Source organism: Phodopus roborovskii, unplaced genomic scaffold, assembly GCF_943737965.1.
Source record: "Phodopus roborovskii unplaced genomic scaffold, PHOROB, whole genome shotgun sequence".
Lineage (NCBI taxonomy): Eukaryota > Metazoa > Chordata > Mammalia > Rodentia > Cricetidae > Phodopus > Phodopus roborovskii.
The window spans coordinates 2,496,135-2,517,512 of NW_026126586.1; the positions used below are offsets into that span (position 1 = coordinate 2,496,135).

At 38.8% G+C, this 21,378-nt stretch overlaps 1 protein-coding gene across 1 annotated transcript in view; it reads left to right on the plus strand.

Moving 5' to 3' along the window:
• Nucleotides 1-21,378, plus strand: part of Tbc1d5 (TBC1 domain family member 5) — a 247,774-nt gene that overhangs the window by 23,345 nt on the left and 203,051 nt on the right. The gene's annotated exons all lie outside the window — the stretch shown is intronic.

Consider the following 21,378-nt stretch of genomic DNA (forward strand, 5'->3'; position numbering starts at 1 on the left):
TACATCTCTTCCTGTTATGGGGAAACAGAAGTTTCCAAAAATAGTTATTTATTTTGTCCAACCTAAATGATAAATGGAGAGAGATTTTCTATGTTAATTTATTTGAGAATAATTAGTGCAAGAAAAACATATGTAAGTATATCTGTACAGCAAATTTTAAAGCTAAATAGAGAAGGACTAGCTGGGTGTGGCGGCATACACCTTTAATCCTAGCATTTGAGACGGAGGTAGTCCAGTCTGGTCAACATAATGAGTTCCAGGACAGCCAGTTCTATACTGAGAACTTCACCCTCATCCCCTAAAGGACCACATCCTGAGGCCAGCCCTGCTTCAGTCCTGGAACCCCAACCAAGGACAGTGATGGACTGGAGAAAGACACTCAGACACATGTACAGTGACCTGGGACCAACTGGGTTCCTGACTGGGACCTAAATATGTTTATTTTTGTAATACAACACAGAAAGGGTATCTATAGTTATAAATATCTGTGAACTTTTCCCTTTCTGAACGAAACTGTATAGGAAGATCCTATGAAGTCATTAATATGTTTGCAGTCTTAGAAACACTAACTTCTTAAGTATCAAATCTTGTTCTCACCCAACCATATATTTAAAGCTATCTTGACAATGGGTTTGTGTAGCTAGATAGCATCATCGCAGCTAACATGAATTCTTGGATGGTACTTGTATAAGCTGTGTTGCGATCTAACATCTCCCTTTATGATATGCAGGGGCAAGGCTTTACACAGATGTGTTTATGTACCCATAACCCCGCCCCCACCCCTAAAAAATAAGTGTCAAGGTAAAAAAGGAAAGGATCTCCTCTACCTATGCCTGGCAGCTGCCACAGCAAACTAACAAAACAACAACCTTAATTAAACAGAAAGTATCTGCCCAGCTAGTAGCTGTCTATTTCAGTGTCATACCACCAATGCAAGGAACAAAACTTCTATCAAAGCAGTTTTTGTAACTGTAGGGAGAGGAAGAAGCCCCGGGTGAATGGATTTGTGAATGAATGTGTATTTTGACATTGGCACAGCCATTTTGAGGACTCCAGGGACACTTGGCAGAGCAAATTCCTTATGGACCAGCCTCAAGTGAGTGTTAAAGCTGTCCTAGTCCTAGGGAGGCCCAAGTGCAAGTGTTTAGGAACAACTGATCAGTGTGCAAAAACTAGCAACTGCAACCTCCTCCTGGGAGTTTACTGTCTGGGACTACCTCCTGTCAAGACTTGCTGTTTCCTCCCAATCCCGGAGCTGTATCTTCATGCTTCTAGCTCCTAGTCTTGGTCCATAACACTAACCACCTATTTGCTATAAAGATATGGGAGACACAGCATTGACTCTTTGATCAAAAAAGAGGCTTAGTTAGCACTGTGGCCCGCCATTTTCCTAAGTTTTAAAGAGAGAGAAAAACACTTTTTTTTCTGAAATAGCTTTTGAAATATTTAACCAAATATATTCTTAATAGAGTAGTCACTTATATTCAGTAATGCCTACCATAAAATATTCTTAGAAAGAAAATATGTGTCACTCAAAACATTTACTGAATATTAACCATTCTATTGTCTTAAATCAGTGATTCTCAACTTATGGGGTGTTACCCCTTAGTGACTTCTTGACCACCCTTGGGGGAGTCAGGTGACCCTTCACAGGGTCACCTAAGACCATCAGAAATCACACTATGATTCATAGTAGTAGAATAATTAAGTTATGAAATAGCAATGAAAATAATTTTGTGGTTTGGGGTCACCATAACATGAGGTACTGTTTTAAAGCGTCCCAGCAAAAAGAAGGTTGAGAACCATTGCTTAAGTCAAGTAACTTTATGTGTCTGTACTATATTTGCCTCATGCCTCCTAATAGAAGGAACAGAACAGGAGGCATTGAGGCATCTCTGAGGATCTGCCCCAGTGTTAGGAGGAAGGTTAGGTAGCACTGAGCAGGGATGTCAGAGGCTGGATCTGAACTGGGGAGAAGTTAAGGTAATAACATCTATCCCACTGGGCAAAATCAGAAGACCCAATAATAACAAAATGATTTTCAATTCTCTGTTTATATACTGTGTTTTGCCTTTTAAATGTATCATTTTGGTTTTGTATTTTTCTTAATGCAAAGTGAATTTTAATACAGATTTATACATGGACAATAAGAAACAAAGACAGAAGTAAGTTAAGAGTAGTACATGTTATATAGTGAATAGTGAATAGAGGAGTTTGAAAGGAAAATAACAGGTGGTGATATTTTGTTTTTTAAAAAGTAAGAAACATTATTGGTGCTTTCAGTTTCTTCATTCCAAATTTGTTCTTCCTCAGTATATTTTCATGATAGACATATTTATTTACTTGTGAAATAATTTCAAATTGTATTCTTCAGCACCTTTTTTTGATAAAATGGACACATTGAATTGTCTTTGATAAAATTAAAGTTTTAATTGCTAAACAAAAAAAAATAAATAAATAAAACGAGGAGGAAAATTCTGAGAAAAGCCCCATTGCCCCATTGCAGTGTGACGTTTATGATTCTTCATTCCAAACGAAGCTCTTGTCTAGGGCACTCATTGGGCAGGGAGAAACAAAGGGGTCCTTATAAAAATGGCAGCTAGTCCATTTGGTCGGTGATGTATATTGAAATCAAAATTATACTGGCGACTAGAAAACTAAATAGTTGCTTAGAATGAGGGTGTTTGTGTGATCTCAAAGTGAATTTTAGGTCTTCTGACATCAAAAGGTCACCTATCAGATACCTGAGTACACACAAGCGAAAACTTTATGGACTTAAGTAAAGTAATATTGAAGGTTTTGAAAAATTCCTAGGCAGCTGTTGTCTTCATGATCCTCTCCATTTGTGTAATCTATAACCATGGTATCTCTTAGCTCTGTGACCTCCAAAGTTAACAATCTTTAAAAGTCAGCTATAAGCAAGTAAAATGAAAGAATTTATTCAGATCTTCCTTTTATCCTGGGAATACTTATACAGCTAAATCTTCTGTATAAGTACTTCTCAGCACTTGCCACACTACCAAATTTGTCACTTCAGCACTCCTGTGTGGAGGTAGGAGATAGGAAGGAGACTCCCCTGGAGCTCACAGGCTGGATGCTTTGGCATTTACAGGGGCTAAGAGAAGATCCTATATTGTCACAAAGAAGAGGGTAAGGACTAATTCCCAAGATTGTCCTCTGACTGCTGTGTGTGTGTGTATGTGTGTGTGTGTGTGTGTGTGTGTGTGTGTGTGTGTGCGCGCGCACGCGCGCATGCGTGCACACGTGCGTGCATGCACACTCACACACATTTTAAAAAAATAAAAAATTAAAAAGATAGTTCAAAGACAGGTATCTATAAGCATGTGTAAACTACAAATCTATAAAACTACAGAGTACCTTGGGTGCTGTGTACAAAGATGGAGGCTAAGAGGCCCTAATGCTGTGTGTAGCAAGTCTCTTTCAAATCAATAGCTAGTACAGATTAGAAACATGTGAAGCAATTGTTTGGATACAAGTAACAGTATTTATATGATCTTATGGTAGACTGTACTCTCTGATCTGCCTATCTATCAGGAAACCTAATTCTTAATCCTTCAGTTGGTGATCCCTAGAACATTCAAATCTGTGGATTGCTCTTAGTAGTGAGATACTAGAATCTAGATTCCCGACTTGGCAGAGGTAATACAAGTGGCAAATTTTCAAGATGTCTGGCTTCTTCCTTATCATCCTAGCTGGAGGCCCCCTGCCGATGGAGTGGCTCAAGTTCAAGCCCCCATCAGGACATGTTAGCAACAGTTATAGACCACTATATTTTTTATTAACCATAATATTTTTCTTCAAATGGACTAACCTTAAATTAGGGAAGGGAAACTTCAGAGATTTAAGGAAGTCCCAGACCCCAGGAATAGACTGGAATTTTCGCCTTTCCTAGCCCCTCCTTTGCATTTCAGATGGTCTCTTTCTCTGTATGTCTGCTGTGTGTGTTTTCTTCCCTCCTAGTCCTGACTGTCTGCTGCTGTTTATTGTATTTAGATTTCTCTGCTGCTACCTGTTGAGGCTTCTGATTGTTTTAACAGGCAGAGAAAATAACTCTAGTGCAGACTCCTATACTGTATCATTAGAATGGCTATGCTTACAAATGTTAATACTAATAACATTAATATAATGTCTCTCCATCTTCTGGTATCTTTAGTTTCTTTTGTTAATCCACATGTCTAGAATAAGATCACTAACACAGTTTAATGTCAAAATTGAAGCGAACTTTTATTAAACACTGGCCAGGTTGATGGACTCTCTGGCCTGGTCCATCTCTTGTTTCCTAGAAAATGGCCCCAAGTAATGGTTTGAGGAGTTTAAAAGGGCAAAACTGTGTTTCCCATCAGGTCCAATCAGGAGCAAGCTTACATCCTGATGTATTTCCTGCCTGCATACCTCTGGCCCAAGTCCAATCAGGGGCAAGTGTTCATCCTTGAACCTCCCATGTTGTAATGTTAAAAAGCAGTGTGAGAGAAAAGGACACTGTGGGACCAAACTCACACAGAGGGGTTTTTGTTTATTTGCTTTGGTTTTTGTTTTTTAATTTGGGAAAAGCGGGGAGGGAAGGGGGAGACCAGGATCTAGGGACAGGAACAGCAGAAGAGAAAAGCGTGGGCAAGGGGGGCAGAGACAGGCAGAGAAACAGAGAGGGACAGAGAGGAGTAGAGAGGGTGGGGTAGGGAGGAACAGAGAGAGAAGCGTGGGAGGTGATCAGGGTCCCTTTTAAAGGGAACCTAGTGAATGATGTACACAGTGGTGTGGTCTTAGTGGCTGCAGTTGAGCATACATCTTGTCAGAACCCACAGAGCAGGCCGGTACAGATGCCTGAAACTAACTAACTAACTGCCCATCCATGTGTGATAAAGCACATCCGGTGCAGTTGGGTCCAACAAACTTGTTTAGGGGCGTGTAAGCCTTTGACTTGTTATCTCCCATAAACAATAGCGGCCAGCATTTCAGGAACTGCCTGTCTTTGTGCAAGGGGCTTGCAGGTCAGAGACATTTTTGTTTCATGGATCACTAAGGCACACTAATTACATAAATTTAAACTTAGAACATAACTTTGGCTCTCACACTTTATTCACTGTTTTAAAGTATTTGTTGGATGGGTCTTTCACTTGCTTGGTTTTATTCCTAAATTGATTGTTTTAGGCTTTTATGAATGAGATTATTTCCCTGAGTGGGTAGGTGTGCGTATGTGCATGTGTGCGTGCGTGCGTGTGTGTGTGTGTGTGTGTGTGTGTGTGTGTGTGTGTGTGTGTGCGTGTGTGTGTGTGAGTGTGTGATGGTAATGGGTTTGGATGTTGTAAGCAAGGGTGCAGGTAGATGAGCTACCAAGCTGACTGATCCATAGGTGGGAAGAGCAGAGAGAAGTGGGGGCCAGGAAAACCTTCTGGAACTACAGAGAAATGGGGCCAGGAAATCTTGAGAAGAGGAACAGCCTGGGGAAGGGGTTGTGGTTTGGAAGGAAGAGTCCAGTTGCTTTGGTGTCCACCATAAATCCATGTCAAGGGGGACTGCAGGAAGAGTTCTAATAGGTCTTAGTAATTAAAAGCCCAGAGTCAGATAATGGGGTAAATGCTGAAAGTTCAGAGAAGTAAAGGAGCCCACCACAAGAGAGACCTCTTACCTCTACTGAATCCTCAAACACAGAGGGTGAACTTGTCCCTAAGAATCCTCAGATTTAATTCCATCTCAAAAAAACCCTGACTTTATGTGAGATGCTGTCTGTGCAAATCCTCAGTCCAAATGCAATGAGCTCCTGTCTCCTCCCACCTTCTATTCCTCTCTGCCCAGCCACATCACCCCTGTCTCTACCTCCCAAGTGCTGGGATCAAAGGATCAAAAGTGTCAGCTCTGTTTCTCTTCTAGACTGATTCACTTCATGTAGCCCAGGGAAGCCTTGAACTCACAGAGAGCCATCTGTCTCTATCTCCCAAGTACTGGTGTGTGTCACCACTGCCTGGCCCTATGGCTAACTAGTGGCTTACCTCTGCACTCTGATCTTCAGGCAGTTTATTTATAGATCACAAATAAAATAACACTGCAGGAGATCTTGAAGTTAGCATGAGCTTTGGGGCATGTCATTAGAGAAGTGGCTCTTCCTGGCAGACAGAAACAATAGCTTTGCTTTATTGTCAGCAACCCTGACTAATGCACTGCCTTTTGAGTTTGGGACCTAATAGATAACAGATATAAACTCCATCCTGCCACTTTGCTTCAAGAATTGTCAGATGTAAAGTTTAACTGGTGCAGACTTTGGGGTCTCTCATAAATGGAAGCGCGTTATCTGTAAATAGGAATAGACTTCGTCCTTTCCTATTTGTGTTACCCTTGTCTTCTCCTGTCTTACTGTCTGGCCAGGACAGTAAGCCCTATAATGAATGGGAGTGGTGAAAATGGACACCTTTGTCTTGTTCCTGACTTGTTTGTCTTTTTCCACTTAGAATAATGTAGCTATCAATTTGTGATAGATAGCCTTTATTACGTTGAAAAATGACCCCTCCATCCCTACTTCCCAGAGTCTTTATAATGAAGCATATTAAATTTTTTTTTTCAAAAACCTTACCTTCATCAACTGGAATGGTCATGTAATTTCTGCTTTTTACCCTATTTTTGTGGTGAACTACATGTATTAATTCATATATGTTGAACATGCCTGCATTTCTGGAATGAAGCCAGCGTGATCATAATGAGTGCTCTTGATTAGCTTTTGAATATACTTTTCAAGTATTTTATTGTGAATTTTAATGTTCTTTTTCATCAGGCAGATTACCTTGTGTTGGAACTTTGTCTGATTTTGGTATCAGAATAATACTGGTTCTATCACAAGAACTGGGAAGTGATTCTTTTCTATTTTGTGAAATAATTTCAGGAGTATTGGTGCTCTCTTAAGATTTGTGATAGTTCTGTGCTGTATCCATTTGGCTCTGGAATTTATTAACATTTTTGTTGTTGGTTTATTTCAGTTTTTGTTTTTAGTGATGGGTTTCTCCTGGTAACTGTCCTAGTTGTCCTGGAACTTGCTTTGTATACTAGGCGAGCCTTGTACTGACAGAGATCCACCTACCTCTCTGCCTCTCAAGTGCTGGTAGTAAATGCATATGCCACCACACATGCATTTTTAAAATTACTTATTTACAGGTTATTTTTAAAAATTACTTATTTTATCTTGACTTTACTTTGTTAGGTCATATATATATTTAGAAATTCAGCATGTTGTTTGGATTTTTTTAATTAAATGTAAATATCTATTTTACATCCCAACCAAAGTTTCCCCTTCTTTCGTCCCTCCTCTCCCCTCCCCCCACATACCCTCTGTTCCCCACCCTCACCCATCCTCTCCTCATTTTGTGTTCAGAAAGGGGCAAGCATCCCATGGATATCCACAAAACATGGCATACCAAGTTGCTGTACCTCCGTTTGTATTAAAGCTGGGCAAGGCTTTAATACAAGGCCATAATATGAGGAATAGGTTCCCAAAAGCCATCCAAAGCATTAGGGACAGCCCCTCTTCCCAGTGTTTGAAGTACCACATGGAGATCAAGGTACACAACTGTTACATATATCCAGAGGGTCGAGGTCAGTTCTGTGCAAGTTCCTTGTTTGTCAGTTAAAACTCTGTGAGCTCCTATGATGCCAAGCTGGTTGCTTCTGTGGGTTTCTTTGTGATGTCCTTGATAACTCTGGCTCCCACAATCCTTCCTCCTTTTCTTCAGCACAATTCCCTTAGGTCTGCCTAATGTTTGGCTGAGGATCACCTGTGTTTTTGATCTTAGCCATTCTGACAAATGTAAGATAGACTGTCAGAGTGTATTTGATGTGTATTGCCCTGATGACTAAGGATATTGACCAACTCCTTAAGTGTCTTTCAGCCATTTGAGATTCTTCTGTTGAGAATTCTGTTTAGATCTGTACCCCATTGTTAAATTGGATTGTTTTGTCTTTTGATGTCTAGTTTTGTGAGTTCATCATATATTTTAGAGGTCAGCCTATGTCAGATGTTGATTTGGAGAAGTTTTTTTCCCATTCTGTGTGCTTTTTTGTCTTATTTATTGTTTCCTTTGACTTACATAAACTTACATTTCTGAAGGTCCCATTTATTGTCAATCTTAGGATTTGTGCTACTGGTGTTCTATTCAGGAAGTGGTCTCCTGTGCCAATGGGTTCAAGGCCATCTCCCACTTTCTCTTCTATCAGGTTCTATATAACTTGGTTTATGGTGAGGTCCTTTATTCATCTGGACTTGATTTTTATGCTGGGTGGTAGATATAGATCTATATGCCTTCTTCTACATGCCAACATCCAATTATGCCAGCACCATTTGTTGAAGATGCTTTATTTTTTTTTTTTTCCATTGTATAATTTTGGCTTCCTTGTCAAAAATCAGGTGTTCATCGGTGTGTGGATTTATATCTGAGTATTTGATCAAGTTCCATTGAACCATGTGTCTGTTTTTATACTGTTTCATGGTGTTTTTATTACTATAGCTCTACAGTAGAGCTTGGAATCAGGGATGATGATACCCTCAGAAATTTGTTTATTGTACAGGATTCTTTTATTTATCCTGGGTTTCTTGTTTTTCCCTATGAAGTTGAGTACTGTTCTTTCAAGGTCTATAAAGAATTGTTAGGCTTTTAATGGGGATTGCATTGAAGATTTTGGTAAAATGGCCATGTTTGCTGTGTTTATTCTTTAGCACAGGAGATCTATCTACCTCCTGATATCTTCTCCACTTTTTTTCTTTAAATACTTGAAGTTCTTGCCACACAGGACTTTCACTTGCTTGGTTAGAGTTACACCAAGATGTTTTATATTATCTGTGATTATTGTGAAGAGTGTTGTTTCCCTGATTTCATTCTTGGCCCATTTATTGTTTGTGTATAAGAGGGTTACTGATTTTTTTTTTTTTAAGTTAATCTTGTATCCAGCCACTTGACTAAAGGTGTTTGACAGCTGTAGGAGTTCCCTGTGGAATTTTTCAGGTCACTTATGTATACTATCATGTCTTCTACAAATAGCAATAATTGATTTCTTCCTTTCCAACTTGTTTCCCTTTATCTCTTTTTGTTCTCTTATTGTTCTAGCTAGAACTTGGAATACTGCATTGAATAGATATGGAGAGAGTAGCCCGGTGGTGGTGGCACACACCTCTAACTAATCTCAGCACTTGGGAGGAGAAGCAGGCAGATCTCTGTCAGTTCAAGGCCAGCCTACTCTTCAAAGAGAGTTCCAGAACAGGCTCCAAACCTACAGAGAAACCCTGTCTTGGGAGGAGGGGGGTATTGAAGAGAGTAAACCGCCTTTGTCTTGTTCCTGATTTTAGTGGAATTGCTTTGAGTTTCTCTCCATCTAATTTTATGTTGGTTGTCAGCTTGTTGTTCTATCCATCCTTAGAAAGTGTCTGTAAACACCAGCCAGATTTCAGTAAAGTCCAACTCCCATTATTCCCCAGATCCATTTCTTGGAGTCCAAATCTCTATCTTCTTCCTGCTTTGGGGTTATCTGAGCACAGGTGGCACACTAAAAGTAGTGTCTTCAGTCAGGCTTTCAGAAGTTAAAACAGTGCCTGGGTCTGAGGAGCTTAGCAGTTCTTGTGGCTTCTAGATTGGGCGGTGGCTTGATAGAGATCATTAACAAGTCACCTTCCCATACTTGTGGGAAGGATGAGTCTGTTTCTGCTCCATCTACCATTCTTGGGTATTCTGTCTGGACAGTTCTTGTTTGAGCCAGCCAATCTTACTCAGGGGGGTCATTCCTGGTTCTACAGTCTCAGGGGGTCATTCCTGGTTCTTCAGTCTCAGGGGGTCATTCCTGGTTCTTCAGTAAGCTGGGCTACCAAAACTGAGAGGCCAACTGCTTATAGGGCACTTCCTGGACAGCCATGACAGCAAACCCTTCTCCACTTGGTTCTGTAGTATTCCCATGTTTGGTGCCCTTTATAATGGACAATGGCAGCCCTCTTAGGTGAGCAGATAGCTTCCAATAGGGCTATGATTTCTTTTCTTTTCTTTTTTTTTTTTTTTTTTTTTTTTCTCCTACTGAGGTGAGCAATCCTCTTTCCTTTTATTGAGCCCCTTGACATGGGCTGTAGCAAAATCATATCAGTTATCAGTGTGTATGGTGATAGTCTTGCCTTTTCCCCTTGGAGTGTTTGAGTCATAGCTAAAAACTCAACATTGAGCTGAGGGAGCTGAGGTTCCCTGCTTAAAAATTGTGGCGATAGTCATCACTGCTGCTGCTACTTTTGTTTTGCAAGAAACTGTTCCCTTCTGCTGACAACACCTTGTCCATTGTCCCATGTGGTGTCACCAGTGGAAAGTCAGTCATATCAGGTCATTCACCTCAAGACAGTCACATAGGGTACCTGCACTTTGTCATCTGGCATAAGACGTGTAAAGGTGGTGAACTGAGGTTTTGTGTAAGAGAAGGAGGGGTTGATCCCAACTGGATTGGATATACAAGGAGCTGATCCCTCTGTATGAACCTCTGTGCTCCCAGAGCCAACTTCCTGGGCTTCAGCTGGAATAGACTTTGCTCCTTGTTTATACAGGAGTTGCTGTTAATCTTTCCAAGTCTGCTGTGTGTGTAGAAAAGGGGTCTACACATACCTCTCTGAGGAGCAGATGATAGGTTGGGGGAGGGAAGCGTGAGGGGAATTGGATGAGGGGAGGGAGGGAGAACTGGGATTCATATGTAAAATTAAAAATAAAAAAATAAATTTGTTTTTAAAAAGAAAGAAAAGGGGCCGACAACTACTGAAAAGGGAAGGTTTGGGGTTTTCCAGTTATACAGGTCATTGGTAAAAAAGAAGACATAAACCAACCCAGCCCCAACTTCACCCCTCATCCCAGTGAGACTGGTGCACAAACAGCCCCTTAGGCTTCCCCATACTTAGACCACAGGTGGCCAGGCTCCTCCCCACCTCCACACAGGGAACAGGAGTAGGACCCTGTGACCTAGAGTAGAAATCAAGCAACTGCATAACCTGGAAGCATGCTGTCTGGACGGAAGGTCAGTTTCCTCCCTGTGGTTGAAGGAACAAGCAGAGGTTTTGAGTCTTTCTGGGTGATCTTGCCAAGCCAGCAAGAGGGCACAGTCTCAAGCCAAGCTGGGAGTGTCCCCTGCCAGAGAAGGACATTGATTAATAACAGGGAAACCCATGGTGCAATGCTTGAGAGCTACCTGTATAACCATAACAATAGCAGCAACCAGCTGCCAGCTGTGCAGCCAGTTACCATTGCAAAGGGGGACACTGTACCATGGTAAGGCCGCCCAGTGTGGTCTATGAGCCTTTACAGAGTCAAGCAAGCTCTGTCTCAGGGGCAGTGGCAACTGCATTTTAGATCTGTTTCTCCAACCAACAGAACTGACAGAAACAGAATGTCATACAGAGAGACAAATAGTAAAGACAGCTAGGGGTTGCAACCACACATTTATGCACCTGAACAGACCAGATGAGTCTGGTGATGTCTCACACAGAATGGCCTCCCCTCTTTTGTCCTAACCAGGTGGTGCCTCTTGCAGACCAAACTTACCTGTGGAGGTGTTCAGACTAGGTGACTTTTGTTTTTGGGTGGTAGACTCGGGTGCTTCTGAAGTACTGGACAGCGATTGCGCAGAAAGCACTTTACCCACACCCTGCAGTGTGCATCCCCTCAGACTCCTTTCTAGCCAGAGCAGTGTTCCCTTCTCCTGGAGATCCCATGAATACTGCTTTGGGATCCAGTCCTAGAGGCTCACAGTGGGGCCTCCAAAATGGTAAAGGGAGCACACCAGAAAAAACCGTGTGGGCATAGGCAGTAGCCAATAGGTTTAGCCTGTATTCCAGTTGGCTGGAAGTATACTCAGATATTCAGGACCCAAGTATACTGCTAAATATTTAGAGCAAGGGACTTCTAAAGTAAAAAACCACATATTGCATTTCATTTAGCAGGTGTAGGTAGATGTTTCTCACAAACAATAGTTTAACATGGGCTAAATTAAGCAGTTAGCTAGAGAAGATTTCCACGAGGACACAGTTTAACAGAAGATGGGAAATCTTGACCTCGGATTTCTAGAGCCATTTGGGTAATTTTCCACAGGGATTCTCCATCAAGGAGATTAAATCTGAAATCCCCTATGCAAGATGGAAGCATGGCTGCACTGTCTTGACTACAGTAGCAAAGGCCTGTGTTGTTTGAGGTGCCTGCTGAAACTAACAACTCACAGCGGGGAGCTGTACCGTTTTTGACATAACATAAAGAACTCAATTCTTATCACAATACCCATTAACTCAGTTAATGTTGTGTTGCTGTGAAGACCATTGCAACTCTAATAAAGGAAAGCATTTAATTGGGGCTTGTTCACAGGTTCAGAGGTTTGGTTCTTTATCAGAGTGGGAAGCATGTTGGCACACTGGCAGACATGATGCTTGAGAAGTAGCTGAGATTTGTACAACTGGATCCACAGGCAAGAAGAAGGGAGAGCCCCTGGGTCTGGCTTAGGCTTCTGAAACCTCTATACCCATCTCCAGTGGCACGCTTCCTCCACCAAAGCGACACCTACTGGAACAAACCACACCTTCTAATAACATCATTCCCTGGTGACCAAGCATTCAAATCTTTGAGCCTGTGGGGAATATTCTTTTTTCATCCAACACATAGGCTTGTGGCCATATGGTAATGAAATCAGTCCAACTCCAAAATTTTCCAACAATCTCATTGCTGTTTAAAAGTTCAAATTCTCTTCTGAGACTCAAGGAAGTCTCCTAATTGAAACCCTGTAAAATTAAAAATAAAAAAAAAAATGATACCCTTCCAATATACAAGCTACAGTGGCACAGGATGTATATTACCAATCTCAGTGTGCAAAAAAGAAACATAATGAGGAAATACTGGACCAAAGCAAGACCAAAAACCATCTGCATCTCCATGTCTGATGTCAAAGCCTTCTTCAGAACTCCAATCCCTTTCAATTTTGTTGACTGCAACACACTTCTTTCTCTTGGGCTGTTTCCATACCCTGTTAGCAGCTTTCCTTGGCAGGTGTCCTATGACTCTGACATCTCCAACATCTTGGAGTCTCATTTTCACAGCTTCACACAATGGCCTCTCTGGGCTTCGATGCAAGAGACTCCTATGACACATCCTTGGCCTCACCAGCTTTCCTTAGCTGTGGAGAAAGATTCCACAACCCCTCCTTTGTATCCTTGACTCAAAAGTCAGAACCACGTGGCTGAAGCTGCCAAGTTCTTATGCTTTCTGGAGCTGTAAAGTATCCTCTTGTTCAAATACATTTTCACCAGCTTTCTGCTTTCTGTAACACTGAGTGTTCAACAAGTACCTATCCACAGAACTTTAAAAATCTTGAAAAGGTATCACATGATTCAGGTGCATGAATTGAACATTGGCTTAGAAGAAAACTATTTAAAAGTGATATGCACTTTTCTAAAGCATTACTTGTTTGCAGTTTTGACTAGTGAGCCATCTCTCTAGCCCTTTTTTTGCAGTTTTGAAAGATTTATAAATTTTTTTAATCGAATGTGAAGTTTTCAGTGAATTTCATTTGTAGTGATTGATACTTTTAGTACTAATGATATGTTTGAAAACATTTATCTTAGATATTTTTGTCTGAATTTTAAAGCTTCAGATTTGAAATATTTTTATATAATTCTTAGTTGAAACAACGTATTCAGTTTCAATTGGAAAACATAAATGAGATTAGTTACCATTGTTAATAAATAGCAGTTTCATACCCTGTATATCATTTCTAGTTGAATTTTTCAGACATCCACAAAGGAAACTTTAACTCCCTAAAGTGCCTCAGTTAACGGATATTCTTACATTTTAAGAGGTTTTGACCACCCAGTATTAATATGCTCTTAAGGGATTTAAAAACAAACAAACAAACAAAACTTCTTGGTAAGACCAAAACGTTTGTCATCCAAAGTTTAAACAAACCCCTCACTAATATTTTCCTAAGGTGGCAGTTGGGGAACTTGACTACACAGGGAGACCCTTTCTTTATGTCTTGAAATTTAATGGTGTATGATTATCTTTGGCCTTAGGACTGTTTTACTAATCCAAAGAAATACTCTCTGATAGTCTTTGACAACATGTGTGCTACTTAGGCAGCTCTTTTCTAAGTCTGTTTTGTTACTTTCTCTTTTGCCTATTAAGATTTTATAAGTGCCCAAATTATAGCATTTCTAGGAAGGAACTCTTTCTAGTGACAATGTTTTAAAGACCAGATGGTTTGTAGGCCATCCAGTGTAGAGTGGGAGCTTGCTTTGTCATGGCAGGTAGCCTATAACATTGGCATAGCTCAATACTAAGTTCCATTACTACTTAATGTCTTTTGTTTATCATTGGTGAAATTAATTTTTTTCTATAGTAAGACATAGTTATGTCCAGCATAACAGAAGCTTGTTATTTTGGAAAATTCCATGGATCACGGAAAGTTACCTAGAAAACCTTTTAGAGTCTGAATATCTCTTTTCTGTTATCACTCGGTTCTTCTTTTTTACCCAAAGACCTTTCCCCACAGTCTGGTAGAATTCTGCTGGTCAGGATTCATTATGTAGTCCTATGTCACTTGTTCTGAATTTGCAAAAGATGCAGTTCACAAAAGGAAACTGTTTCCAGGCTTCTGGTCCATCAACTCAGCAGGTTCCTTCCACAGATATTCCATACACATGAAAATCCAGCACCACCTTTTGCTACCCACCACTCATCCATGTTCTGAATTCTTCCTTTCCCTCCCCTTTTCTTATTCGTAATTCTGTGAGCACGTTTGAGGTGTATGGTATATTTGTGTGCACTTGGGTCTGTTCCTGGAAGCAAGAGATCAACACCAAGTGGCCTCTTCTACTTTTTTTCACCTTAATTTTTTGAGATGATATGGCTTCGCTGAACTCGGAGCTTGTTGTTTCTTCTGGACTCTTTGACCAAGGAGTACCACACTAGGTCTGTCTCTGTCTCCCTGAACTGGACTCACAGACATGATTGCCCATACTAGGTTTTTTTTTTTTTTTTTTTTTTTTTTTTTTTTTTTTTAATAGATGCTGGGATCTGAACTCAGGTATTTATGCTTGTTTGAGCAAGTGCTGTACCCACTGAACCATCTTCTTAGTATCTTTTCTCTGCTATTTAAAATATGTACTACTCAAGGTATCGGGAAGATTTCATGAACCCTTATTAATATAACCCGGTGACATGTGGAACCCCTCTTCTCTGGTACAAAATGATCTGGCTTAGGAGGTTGTTCAAGAAAATGTTTCTTTTCAAAACGGTTTTCATTATTTAAAATAATTAACATAGAAAACTAAATTGGACTATTATCTGATCTTTATAGTGTAGAATAATTAACAATAATAAAGAAAATAGGAACTCATTCAGAAATTTCTTTTACTTAACTAATTGTCGTTTCTCATATTTTCCATAAATTATCAATCTATGGAGGCTGTTACTGGTTTTAATTTTAGAAATGATACAGTGCTCTTAGTGGCTACAATGTTGATAGATGAAAACTGACTCTTTTTATAATTTTCCTTTCACTACTGTATGTCAGCATATGACTACCTTTTAATCATAATTTGTAATAATATACTTTCTGGGGATATTAAATTTAATAAAAATAGTTTTAATTACTTTTTGCTTGCATTTTTAAACTGTCCAAGTTTTCAGATCTCCACTAAACCTACTTTTTTCCTCATCTCAGTTTGAATCAAACCCCTGCCTCCCCCCCCCCCCGACACATACTACATTCTCACAGGTCTGAACCTGTCTTTACTGTAAAGTGTTTTCAGTATTCATACTTAGAATTATGTGATAATTTCAACCTCAGTCTTTTAGATGTAAACTAAAGCACATTTGAGTAACTGCACTTATTTATAGTGTTTTTCTGGCTGTTTTCAACTTAGCCTAGTTTAAAATTTCTGATTCTTCTTGAAGTAGACAGATGTTTATGAATAAAAACCCTACAGAAATTTATTATAAAACTTCACTAAGCATGATTTCAGTAGTTCATGGATCGAACCAATAAATGTCATTATCTCAACATGAGTGTAGTTAAAGCTAAAAGAATATCTTGAGTCTGCTCATCCCTATTTTGAAATTTAAGTTACTGTTATACTATTATTGGCATAATAACTGAGATACATATGTGTTAGAAATTACTACTTGAAAATACTTAATTTAAGCTAACACAAGGTAACAGCATATTTTTTCTTCAAATGAGCCAAACATTTTTTTTTTTTTTAATTTCCTACTTCTTTCAAAATAGATTCTTTTCTCAGATTATGGTTTCCCTCCTTCTAGTTTCCCCCTACATCCCCTCCCATCTGGATCCATCTCCTTTATGTCTTTCATTGGGAAAAAACCAAAACAAAACACTAGGGTTAATAATAAGATAAAATATAATGACGCAAAATAACATCTATCACATGGGATTTGTTCAAGACAAACAAAAAGAAGGACAAGAGCCCCAAGAGAAGGCACACAAAACCGGATTCCCACTGGATCACGCACTCAGGAATCAAAACACTGATCTGGGAGCCATAGTATATATGCAAAGGACTTGGTGCAGGGTGCAGACCAGTGCAGGCCCTGGGCATGCTGCCTCAGCTTCTGTGACTTCCTTATGAGCTTTGCTCATGTTGTTTTAGAGATCCTTGTTTTCTTGGTGTCCTCCATCCCTTCTTCAGAGGCTTCTTCTACCTTCTGTGCTGAGAGATTTCCTCAGGGGAAACCTGAGAGTCCTAAGGGGAGGGACTTGTTGGAGACATCAATTTAGGGCTGTGTGTTCCAAGGCCTCTCGCCCTGTACCGTCTGTCTGTGGTCTCTGGATTTGTTCCCATCTGCTGCAGGAGGAAATTTCTCTGATGATAGCTAACAAAGGCACTGGTCATATGAGCATAGCATAATATTTTTAGGAGTATATATATATTTTTTGGACAGTACTATTTGGTTTTTCCCTTGGACCCTGGTTCTTGGTCACCTAAATAGTGTTTTGTATGGTTGCTATCTCATGGTGTGCGCCTTAAATCAAATCATATTAATTGGTTACTCCCACAAGCTTTGTGCCACCATTTTATCTTACAGGCAGGATCCCATTGTCGACCAAAGGGTTTCTGGCTCACTTGGTGGTTATAGTTCTCATTTACTATACATAGAATGTCTTTCTGTACCAAATATGCTAGAATACAGAGGTGAAACCTATATTTAGGCCCTGACTAGCATGTTCAGAGAGTTGTACAGGTGTTGTCTTCAGCAGGGTAGTCTCTGCTAAACTGGTAGTCTCCCAGTTTGTGGAGAGCAACCCATTGCCTTGGCAACAGCCTGGTTGTTTGGGGATTCCCATGGCATCTCTTTGGCCAACAACTCAGTTATACGTAACCCAATCATAGCACTGAAAGCTTCATTTGGTGACAAGACAGGAACCAAACTATTTCAATTTTCTTGAGAACTCATTTCACAAAGTTACTTCTGAATTATTAAAAAAAAATAGTATGTATTTTTCAAACATTTGTACCCACAAGAATTTGTCAAATTTCATCTATATATAAATTATTATATTTTGTAAATTATTATATATAATATTGAATGAGTATACTGTATGGTTGTATATAATTCATAGACAAACTGAGTTAAAATATTCAGATCACTTTGTACATCGGGTTTTAAAATACCTTTAAAATCAGAATTGAATTCTTAAAAATGGTGTATTTTTAGTTAAATTACTTTTGAAACTAGGAAATATGTTAATCTAAAAACACAGTTCAGGGTTTGTGTTGTATGAACACTTTCTCTATGTCGAATTGTGTGTGTGTGTGTGTGTGTGTGTGTGTGTATGTGTGTGTGTGTGTGTGTTTCTGTCTGCCTTATTTGTGTGAGTGGAAATCAGTGTGTACATTCTTGTTTCACTTATTGCTGGTTATCTGACAACTTGGTTCCCAAATTAGAATAACAACTAAAAATTTCGTATAAAACTCTCTTGCACCCTCTGTTGTTTTTTGGGGGAATACTACACATAGGTTCTAAGATTGTATTGTCATTACAGTTATTTCCTTCCCTTACAAAATTAGTACTTACTCTACTACATTTAAAAGGGAATTAGAATCATCAATAAAGTACTTTTGTTTGGAGTTTTCATTTGGTGTTTTCTTATTCTGTAGATGTTCTTTCAGCATGCCTCAGTTTAAATGTGGGATGAGCTTTCTATTGTCTATGATTTCTTCTGGTTACCAGTTCTAAGCCCCTCCAAATAAAAATATTTCCTACAGGACATAGCATATTACCTGTATAATTTTCTAGAATTATAAACTCTGTGGTTTGTTTGTTTGTTTTGTAAACCTTTCAAAAGTCAGGTTTCTTCCAAAATAAGAGTCTAAAACATCTATACTAAATTTAAGAATCTATAACTGTAAGGAACAGATGTTTTCATAAACATTTGCTATAATTTTTCAACTATAATATTGAAAAAGTAAAGCAGTTTTTCCTACTTTAAAACTTCATTACACTTCCCCCATATAACAAACTCTGAAATCTTTTTACAAATATTGCTAGTGAAGCAATTCAACTCTGTATTTGGAATGTTTTTTGAGTAAGAAAAACAGCATTTTGTTTCCCTGTTACATTACATTCTTTTACACCTTAAAAATTACAGTTGCTATGGCATTTTCACTGGTCATGGTTACAGACTATAAGATATTATGATAAAACATGGCTATTTACAAATAGAAAAAAAGAGCCAGGTGAGGCGCTGTGGGCTTTGAGACCCATCAGAGGAAGGCGTTGCCACCAGCATAGCCAGCCCCTGGCCACCAGAGCTCAACAGTGAGACACTCAAAATAGAAAGCAAACAAGCAAAACCCCACCACAAGTCCATCTTAAATGAACAAGAATTCTATAGGTAATATTTCATATATTTTCATGGTCATAACCTTTAGTTTTAAGAAGGAAGACTGCTTCAGTGTATATCATAATACCTATTCTATACTGGTTGTGGAATGCCATACAGGAAGTGTCTGCACACTATTGAAGAGCATGTGTTACACGAAATTTCTCTTTAATGAGCTGTGATGCTGTTTCTTCTGTGTTTTCAGTTCATGGTGATACTGTTATTTTTTTTAACGAAAATAAAATGTTCTATGTGTAGTCTTATCTAAGTAGTCGAGGAATTAGCATGCACACAGCTATAGTAATTTTAAACATTTAAGTTTTGAATTTTTAAAAAATAATGTGTTGCCCTTTTTGAATGCTGAAATCTATTTTAAGTTTTAAACAACCAACCAAAACAGCCAAGTGATCAGAAACACCTTGGAAGGATACTTTGAAAAAGAATCATTTTAAAAAGTTCAGCATGGGAACAGAGTCCTTTTCTGAATATTTGAACACTGGTCATACCTGCAGAGTCTTAGGTAGAACAGTGTTCCTCTGTGACACAATACAAGGCTGTCATACAAATTTCATTTCCATTTGCAGTAGCCATTTAATGAGTGGCATAATTATGCAATCAAAATATCTTAGTATTTTATACAAAATTTAAATTAATCTCAGTTTTAAACTGAATTCTTTACAATTACTATTTGATGTGACCAGATCTACTGTGACAATCCCCAGTAAAACCTTAAATATTTCATTACAAGTCAGAATTATAAGTCATAATTGAATAAATGATTATTAAATTTTTAAATATAAAATATTACTGCAAGTTACATTGTAGAGATTAGAAGTGCGAAATTTAATTATATACAGTTCATAATTTGCTTTAAGGAAGAAATGATATATTTAGTAGCATACTGCTTCATAAAAACTATATTTTAAAATACATATTTAATGTAGTAAACTATCAAATTTATAACTATAAGAATTTTTTACCTTGAGGTATTGATAAGCTTTTAAAATATTTTTAAAATATTATTTTCTTTTATATTATATAAGCCCATACATATTGATTAATTCTAAATTTGATTTCACAAATAGTCTTTTTTTTAAGTGAAAAAACATTATAGGAAACATGCCTTAGTCAGTGTTTTATTGCTGTGAAGAGACTCCTTGATCATGGCCACTCTTGCAGGAGAAAGCATTAGTTGGAGCTTGCTTATAGGTTCAGAGATTCCATCCTTTGTCATCATGAATGGGGACATGGTGGTGTGCAGGCAGACGTGGTGCTGGAGGAGCTGAGTGTTGTGTGTTGTTTTACTCTTTGGCTTTTCAAGGGGCCCACCAACCAGCACCCAGATAAATGCATAGAGGCTTATTCTTAGTTATGAATACCTGACCTTAGCTTTTTTGTTTCTTGCCTCCTTTACTTAACCTAAATTATCCCGACCAAAATTATCCCACCTATCTTTGGTCTTGGGGATTTTTTTCTTTCTTTATTCCTGTATACCTTTTCTTTTCTTCTTACTCTTTGTCTGGCTGGATGACTACATGATTGGCCCCTGATATTCTACTCTCCTTAGTCTCTTGTTCCTCCTTTTCCTTGTTTCTCCTTATTTTCTCTCCTGCCAGTGCAGCCAATCCTTGCTCCTGCCTCACTATTGGCCATTCAGCTCTTTATGAGACCATCAGATGTTTTAGACAGGCAAAGAATCACAGCTTCACAGAGTTAAACAAATACAGAGTAAACACAAGTCACACACCTTACACAATAGTCTACCACAGCAGAGAGTCCTACATCTTGCTGGCAGCAGAAAATGGACAGTGACACTGGGCAGTGTCTTGAGTGTAGGAGAACTCAAAGCCCACCCCACAATGACACACTTCCTCCAACAAGGCTACACCTCCTAATAGTGCAACTCCCTTTGGGGCCATTTCCTTTCAAACCACCACAAAATACTAATATCTTTTGATGAAATTTCATTCTATGTTTCATATTTCTGAGGTTTTTACACTTCAGACAATAACATTAACAGCTACCAGCATATTTTGTAAGAGATGTTGAGATACACGAGAATGTTCCTAAAGTGCATTCTTAGTCACCATATCCCTTATCTGTTAATTTTACTGTCTACATAGGAGACTGATGGACTTTTAGCTTTATTCTATGCTTATGTCCATTTTGGCTATAATAGTGGTCAGAAAGGGTAATCTAGTCTCTAACCAAAGATTGCCTTTGTTTATAAATATTAGCATGTAATTTAATGGTCTATAAGCTTCCGTGTTTCTGTGATTCATAGAAAAAAATTGCATCGTAGTTGACTTTTCCTGTTACAGTTACTTTGGCAGTGACCCAAATTAGGAGTTTGGGTCTTGGTTTATATGTTGACACATCCACATGAACTATTCCCTAAAAGCCTCAGAGTACACAAGATAACTGGGATATAGAAAAGGTAATAATATATTTCAGTTGTTTTGATTTTTTTTTTAGTATGCC